The sequence below is a fragment of the Lonchura striata genome, chromosome 2, assembly GCF_046129695.1.
Source record: "Lonchura striata isolate bLonStr1 chromosome 2, bLonStr1.mat, whole genome shotgun sequence".
Taxonomy (NCBI): domain Eukaryota; kingdom Metazoa; phylum Chordata; class Aves; order Passeriformes; family Estrildidae; genus Lonchura; species Lonchura striata.
This window is the reverse complement of record NC_134604.1, coordinates 39,495,675-39,502,979: the sequence shown is the minus strand read 5'-3', so window position 1 is coordinate 39,502,979 and position 7,305 is coordinate 39,495,675. Positions and strand designations below refer to the sequence as shown.

The 7,305-nt window shown below is 37.2% G+C and overlaps 1 long non-coding RNA gene across 1 annotated transcript; it reads right to left on the bottom strand.

Moving 5' to 3' along the window:
* Positions 1 to 3,409: 3,409 nt before the first annotated feature.
* Positions 3,410 to 5,389, bottom strand: LOC110478393 (uncharacterized). Its single transcript, XR_002466756.3, has 2 exons — positions 5,290 to 5,389; positions 3,410 to 3,537 (listed from the first exon to the last, which is right to left on the bottom strand). It is a non-coding gene; the product is annotated as an uncharacterized LOC110478393 (long non-coding RNA).
* Positions 5,390 to 7,305: the final 1,916 nt, after the last annotated feature.

Below are 7,305 nucleotides of genomic sequence, written 5' to 3'. Positions count from 1 at the left end.
TTCTTCATAAATAGTCTCCATGGTTTCAATGCAAGTTTTTCCAAGTAAGAACCTAAATTCTCTATGAAAAGGCACAGTAAAAGTTTTGTTCTGTATAAATGGTACACTTTGTATTTCAGCATGAAGTTTAAATGCCTGTAATTTGATTACCTAGTGTTTCATATGTAGGATTACGATCTTTCTGCTTGGAAGTATAAAATTTGGAAATACGATGAGAGGATCCAGTTGAAAGTTGATGCCTGAACAGTTTCTAGACAGACAAACTCATGTTTCTGCATATGCACCAAAGGCAATATTAAAATATTCTGTCTGGCTACAGTTTCACTTGTGACTGTGAACAATGCTGGAATAAAACCATGTGAAGTTGATATTTCCAGGTCAAGGCACAGGCATGAACAAATGTGCTGTGCACACTGTGAATGAAAGATCCTGTCCAGGACACTCTTCAGTCTTCCATTGAAGCACACAGCTTTGTTGTTCACCAGTGTAGACCAGAGCAGAAATCAGAGCAGAACATTTTCCTAGCAGTCCCACACAATCCTCAGACACTTTGACACATATGTGGGTACCAGCAAGCCATAATTTGGCTCTGTGGGCATTTGTAAGCAGTTATCAATAATTTCAGTCTTCCTTGGGTTTGTTTGAGCACTGGACATCATCTTATTCAGCCACAGTGGCAAGAGACAGTGACGGGCAACCAGCACTGATTTCACCCAGTGAGCATCTTCCAGGACAGAGAGCAAGGACTTGTGACAAATCTTCTCTTTGGACATCTTTGAACATCAGGGGCTGGGATCATATCTCAGTCCAGGAGACAAAACTAGCCCTAATTTGAAGTAAATCTTCTAAACCACGCATAATCCAGTTATGGGGCTCGCAGTACCAACCGACCCTCTCCTGTTGTGCTTCATTACTTAATAATGTATATGTAGTCTTGGAAAAATATAAGTGTTTAATCACTGGTACTAATACAGGCAATGGTTTAAGCAATGATAACATTTTCTTTCAAGACAGTAGCATTGAGTTTGGCAATGAAATAATAAAAAAAGAGAAAAGGAGAGCCGAACAGTTAGACAGTAAAAAGTCAGTATGATAAAATGTCGGCACAGTTAATTCAAATTAACCTTATTTAATTAAATATTATAAAGATATTATAAATATAACAGTAATAACATTATTGTTATGCAACATTATATTTAAACAAATTGCTTTGTTTTATTCAAATAACAGAGGACACACATAAAAAGGTCACAAACACGAATATATCAGACTAGGTAAGGATTACCTAGGCCTCATAATTGAGGTAATATATTCAGTACAAAAGATCTAACAGGGATTTCTCTGTTGTAAAAGGTCACACAAAAAAGAAATGTGGGAGAAAATGAGCACCAAATGCTGAACCAAAACTGAGCTAGTGCAGGAGTCCAGGATAGAGCCAGAAAGTATTCTCATTTGGAAAATTTTAAAACAAGATTATGAAACAGAATGGGAAAGCATGGGGAGGAGAGCAGGATAAAAATGAAACAAAGCAGAAGCAAGATGCAACAAGCCTAATCAAAGTCTCTGTCTGAAAATCCAGTGCTTTTCAAACATTATGTGATTCATGATCAGATTTTCATCTAAAAAGTGAGAACAGTATTTTCAAAAGGAGCTACTCCTCTAGCACCTCAGGTACAATATTCAGTACAATAACCTTTTTCATTTAGAAGTCAAACAGAAACACTAAAAAGATTGGCTTGAAGCCTGCTAAGGTGCTGTTTTGGTTTTGGTTTTCTCTTTTCCCCTTCTCACTGATACAAAAATAAAATCAAACTTGTAATGTCAGAGCAGAGATCCAGAAAATGAAAGAACAAACATCTGATTTAATTCACAGATAATTGTAGAAAAAACACAAAGGAAATCTAAGTCTAGTTTCACAAAGTTGTCACTAAGACTTCCTTTTTAAAAATATTCAGTGTGTTATAGATACTTCCTGAGTAACTGAGAGCCTGAGAAACAAATCCCATCTCCACCTCTTAGGCAAGGTTTTGATACCAGGGGGCTGACTACAGGGGTGACTTCTATGAGAAGTTTTAGAAGCTTCCCCTGTGTCCAAGAGAGCCAATACCAGCTGGCTCCAAGACAGACCGACTGCTAACCAAGGCTGAGCATCAATTAGCAATGGTGGTAGTGCCTCTGGGATAACACATTAAAGAAGGAAAAAGTTATTGCACAGAAGCAATTGCAGCCAGAGAAGAAAGGAGTAAGAATGTGTGAGAAGAACAGCCCTGTAGACCCCAAGGTCAGAGAAGGAGGGGCAGGAGGTGCTCCAGGAGACAGAGCAGCCTGTGGGGAAGACCATGGTGAGTCAGCTGTGCCCCTGTAGCACAAAGAGATCCATGGTGAAACAGCCTCTGGAGGACTCAATATATTTTCTGGTTTTATACAGTACAAAGGATCTAGATTTGTTTTGTAAGTGGCATGATAATACAAAGCAAACTAATATTAATTAATACAAAGCAAACTAATATTAATTTGGTGATACCTCACTGTAATAATGGTTTAAAAGTGAGAGTGATAAGTTATTTCAGGTTCCATGCTGTCTCTCTGGTTCTTTGATACTATGATAGCTCTTACATGGAGAGAGGCTTATTTATGTTAAACTTTCATTAAATCAGGCTAGATACTGAATCAAAAAGTCTTGCCTTCTTGTTGTTGTAGAGATGGACAGAAATGACACACTGAGAAATGTATCAAAGACCTTTTTTATTGCTAGCTGTTCTCCTTTTTTACACAGTTTTACAGACTTCATGTGTGATTCCAATTGGTTAGTAGCTTTCTTGTCAATTACTCTATTGGTGAGTAAAAAGTGTTTTTCTTGTCTATCGAATCTTTCTATTCTTAAATTGTTTACATATTTTCTTCAATTATTCTCAAGGGATAGATTTAAAGTTTTTGCAGGTGCTAGTTGTTTTTCACCCAGGAATAGATTGTTATCTTAACAAACTGTTCACACCAGGTTTGTTTTCACATGGGAACTTGCAAAGTGCTAGCTTTGCTTAGAAGAAATGACAGGCTAGCCACTGATCTAACAGAACAGGCCTGATTTTACGAGGCCCTTCTTTAATAATTTTTCTACATTACTGCAACACCTTTGAAATGCTCAGTTTAATGGATGAACTCAGCCTAAAGCATTATGAGGCATTTCATCAATTACATTAAAACCATCTACTGGAACTTAAGAGTCACTTTGCAAAAGAGAAAGCTATGAAAATGTTGATTTTCACAGTTGCACATTTTTCAGCAAGAAAATCTTGTAATCTTTGGATTGTGACAGTTTCATCACTGGTGGAAATATGGTTCAGATTTGACTACTTACAACATCAGATTAAAAAGTAGTATGAGGATGTGAATAAAACAACAAAACATATTCAATTAGAACTTTATTCAAAATCCTATAAGTAAACATCTACATTTCCAAAGGTAGCTAGTTATGCTGATGTTTGATTTGACACATCAAAGCAGGCTCAGGTCTTCACAGCCTTGACATTCAGCAATCTGTAAAAAAGACAGCATCTGCTCTAAGGAGAGATGAGACACCACATAGTGAGCCCTCCAAACCACTGGTCGCTTTTAGGGAAAGGCAATAAAAGGAAGAAGCAAAATGCATTTACTTAAGTACATTCAGCAATATGAATACATTTTTTCTTTGTCCCTCTTCTGTTTATATCTCCTGCATATTTTCCCTTCATTTTTTACAGATTATTTTTCTGTGTTCCTGAACTGTATTCTCCTCTTTTCTGTTTCCTTCAGGAATTTCTAACCTTCTGTATGTCTCCTCATTCATTCCCCTTATCAGTGCTTCTTCCTTTTCCTTCACTGGTTCCCCTCCTCTGGCATGAAATACAGGGGGCTTGTCTTCTCTCATTGTCTCCTCCCTTTTGTCCATTTCTATAGCCTGTACCCCCTCCATCTCCCTACTAGTCTCTCCTTTCTTCCCCAGATCCTTACACAGAAAAGATTGCATGAATGGAGATGGTTTGGTGAACACAGGAGCTGAAGCTAAATTGCTCCCAGTTTCTCTCCCATTATGTATCTTTTCTGCCACCTCTTCTCTCATGATGCCTGCCTGCCCACTGCAAAATGGGCAGCATAGCTGGTAAGGAGGGCACCACTTGTTTCCAGCAGCAGTCCTGGGAATGAAGGTACATCCAAATTCCCAAAGGAAAATCAACAGATTTTCAGCACCTACATCAATCTGAATTAACTGCTTTATTTTAAAGCTCTTTCTTCATGGTTCTGAACAAGAAATGAAGAAGATAATGATATTTGAAAACTCTGCTTGCCTTCACTAGAAGCCTGAGGTACATGACTTTTAAAATTATGCCAACATATCAAAACTCTGAGTCATTCTGTAGTTGCTAGGTCTGCTAGCTATAAGTGTTCCTACAAGTAAGTAACTAAAGTAAAGGCAGTGTGGCAGGAGGCTGTACTGATGAAACACTTCTTATACCAGTAATACCTTAATGGCTATTATAGCTTAATAGCACTTCTTATACCAGTAATAGAGTGATAGCTCTTGTAACTAAGATGCCACTATCTCCTGATCTCACAAGATCAAGATAGGAAGAAAGAGGTGCTAGTCATTTTTAAACTACTATCTCCCAAGAATGTGGGAATGAGCTTCATGTAATGGCAAAATATGCTGAGTTCATATATTCTGCAAGCTCATGGTATTAAAAATATTCCTCTTAAAAAGCAAACAAGCTCTGCTTTCTTAGGGTTTAAAGAGAGTTAGGTTAGGAGAGAATGTGGGCACACACTAAGCCAAAATCTATAAAGAACAGGTCTGCTCCACAAAAGCTACACTCTACAGACTGTAGAGAGAAACACATTTCCCAGAGCAGCCACTGACCACTGCCAGCAAATACTAAAATGCCTGAAAGAATACCTAGATCAAGCTCTTTTCAGGTGCTCTGGAGGAGTGCTTTTCCAAACAATTGAATTTCTTAGGGTTGGATGCTAAGAACAGTAAGGTTCATAATGAACATGAAAACAACACTCACCATCTATCAGTAGGAACCAAGTGATTATTCCACAAAACAGATGAGGAACCTTTACAAAAGGTTTCAGAATATGAAATAAGGTGACTCAACACAGCAGTCCTGAACAGATTTCTTCTGCAAAGATTTCAAAGTCTATTGCCTACTTACCAAAGGAAGAGATGGGTTAGCTCTGCAGAAAGATGCCCTGCAACTTCAAAATTAGGTGTTAAAGTGGAATATAATTATAGTTATTATTGACTCTTACTTTTCATTCTTGCATGTCTTGAGTAGAATTGAGGCTGTAAAAGTAAGTCACTGCTGCTCTGTGACACTGGTTTCAGGCTTCTAATGGAGAAATTGTTCTTCACTTTCCAAACTTCTTCCAGAGCTGCTGTTAAGAATTAGTCAAAATAATAGCTTTATAACTGATCACTTCAGCTTGTTCTAGAATTAATATAAAACTACACAATAATAGTCTTCCATAGTTAATGAAAACAGATTGACATCTTCAGAGAGAAATTCAGATTGCTAAAGGTGCATAATGCTCTCTACTGTTTATAGAAGCTCTTAGGACTACTCAGGCACTCAACTGAAGCAGGATATAGCTTGTCTATAATAAATAAGAAACAGCAGTAATACCACTGATGCAGGCAGCATCCTTCTTTGGTCATACTGGAATACCAAATGCCCTCATAAAATTAGAGAAAACAACACCCACCCCCCAAAAAAACCCAACCCAAACTAACCAAACAAACAAAAAACCAAAGCCATCACCATAGAACAAAATTAAAAGCTAATTTATTTTGTGGAAAGGTTACAATTTACTAGCCATCTAATTTATTTTAAACAATACACTTTAGTAGTCTAAACTGTGTAAATCATAACCATCTAACCTCACAATTGTTGCCTATCAGAACCCAGGCCACTTAGTAAACATCTCTAATTGTCCAAACAGCTGAAAAAGGAATTCAGTACTTGAGAAATAATCTGTACACCAGCATCTATATTTTTCATATTTATCATAGTTACGCTATGCCTATAATATTATGCTGTACATACCATTTCTGTACTGAGCTTGCTATAGATCCATATTACACAGTCCTGTAACAAATATTTGTGTAGTGTTTCTCTATTATCTTTGTACTCTAAGCCTTTGTAACATACATTTCTTTGGGACACTCCTCAAAAGTCATGAGAACATATAAGGTAATACCCATTTCTTCAACCAGACTGAAATATTCCAGACAATTTTGATCCATTGGCAGATGAATGCAGAAAAAATAGTTGTGTTCAGCTCTTAGTAAAATTAGACACCTGACCAGATTGAGAAGACCAGTGTTAACATCTGCAACTCAGCTCTGTGTTCAGGACCCCTTTTGAGTCAACAGGAAAAGAACACTTTTAGAGCATGACACATGCAATGACAGGTGTCTAGGACAAGACAAAACAATGTCCAAAGTGCCTTTCTTCCTCTGCTTGCTATACACAGAAGCTACCTAGGTCAGTCGTTTGCAGATGTGTGCTGTAATTCCCTACAGAGCCTAATCACAGTAATAAGAATTACAGGCTGAAATGGTATTTACATCTGCTGGGTACTGATTACATCACCTAAATTAGGTACATTTTTGTCTGTGAATGCAACTGTTTTAAATTAATTGTGAGCGAGTTTAGAAATGGGTCTCAATCCTACACAAGAGAAACCATATTCTAATAACTACAGCATTTCTTTCAAAGAAAAAGTTAACAAAACCTCCCTACTGCTTGGCAATTGTTTCTGGTTTATTAAACTGATATATCATACAGTATTATCTGTGTTCTCTCTGGTCTCATAATTTCTGATCAAAAACAAAAAGAGGAAAAAAGTAATAAAGACTATATGTAATACTGCTGCTTCTAAATGTTCTGCACAATATTACATAAATGTTCTGTAATTTTGCCACAGTTCCTCAAAACAATCACTTGTCCTGACAAACGCTGTTTGCTGATAAGGAGGATTACCTGCAGCTGGATGATTAATGTTGCATTCTTCTTTCTGTAAATGAAAGTGCTCCTCCAGTATTTCTTTAACTCTCCTAGGTGGCTCAACATATACACATTTCTGCCCTGTTAGTAAAATATATTACAAAACAACCAGTTATTATAAATCCCCTGAATGCCGATGTACTTTGCTGAACACAATTGTCAACCTAGGCTACTCTACATCCGTCTTCAATACACAATGAACCAAATAATTTACAAATACGTTCAATCAGGCCCTACTCCCCAGGATGGGAAGATCGTA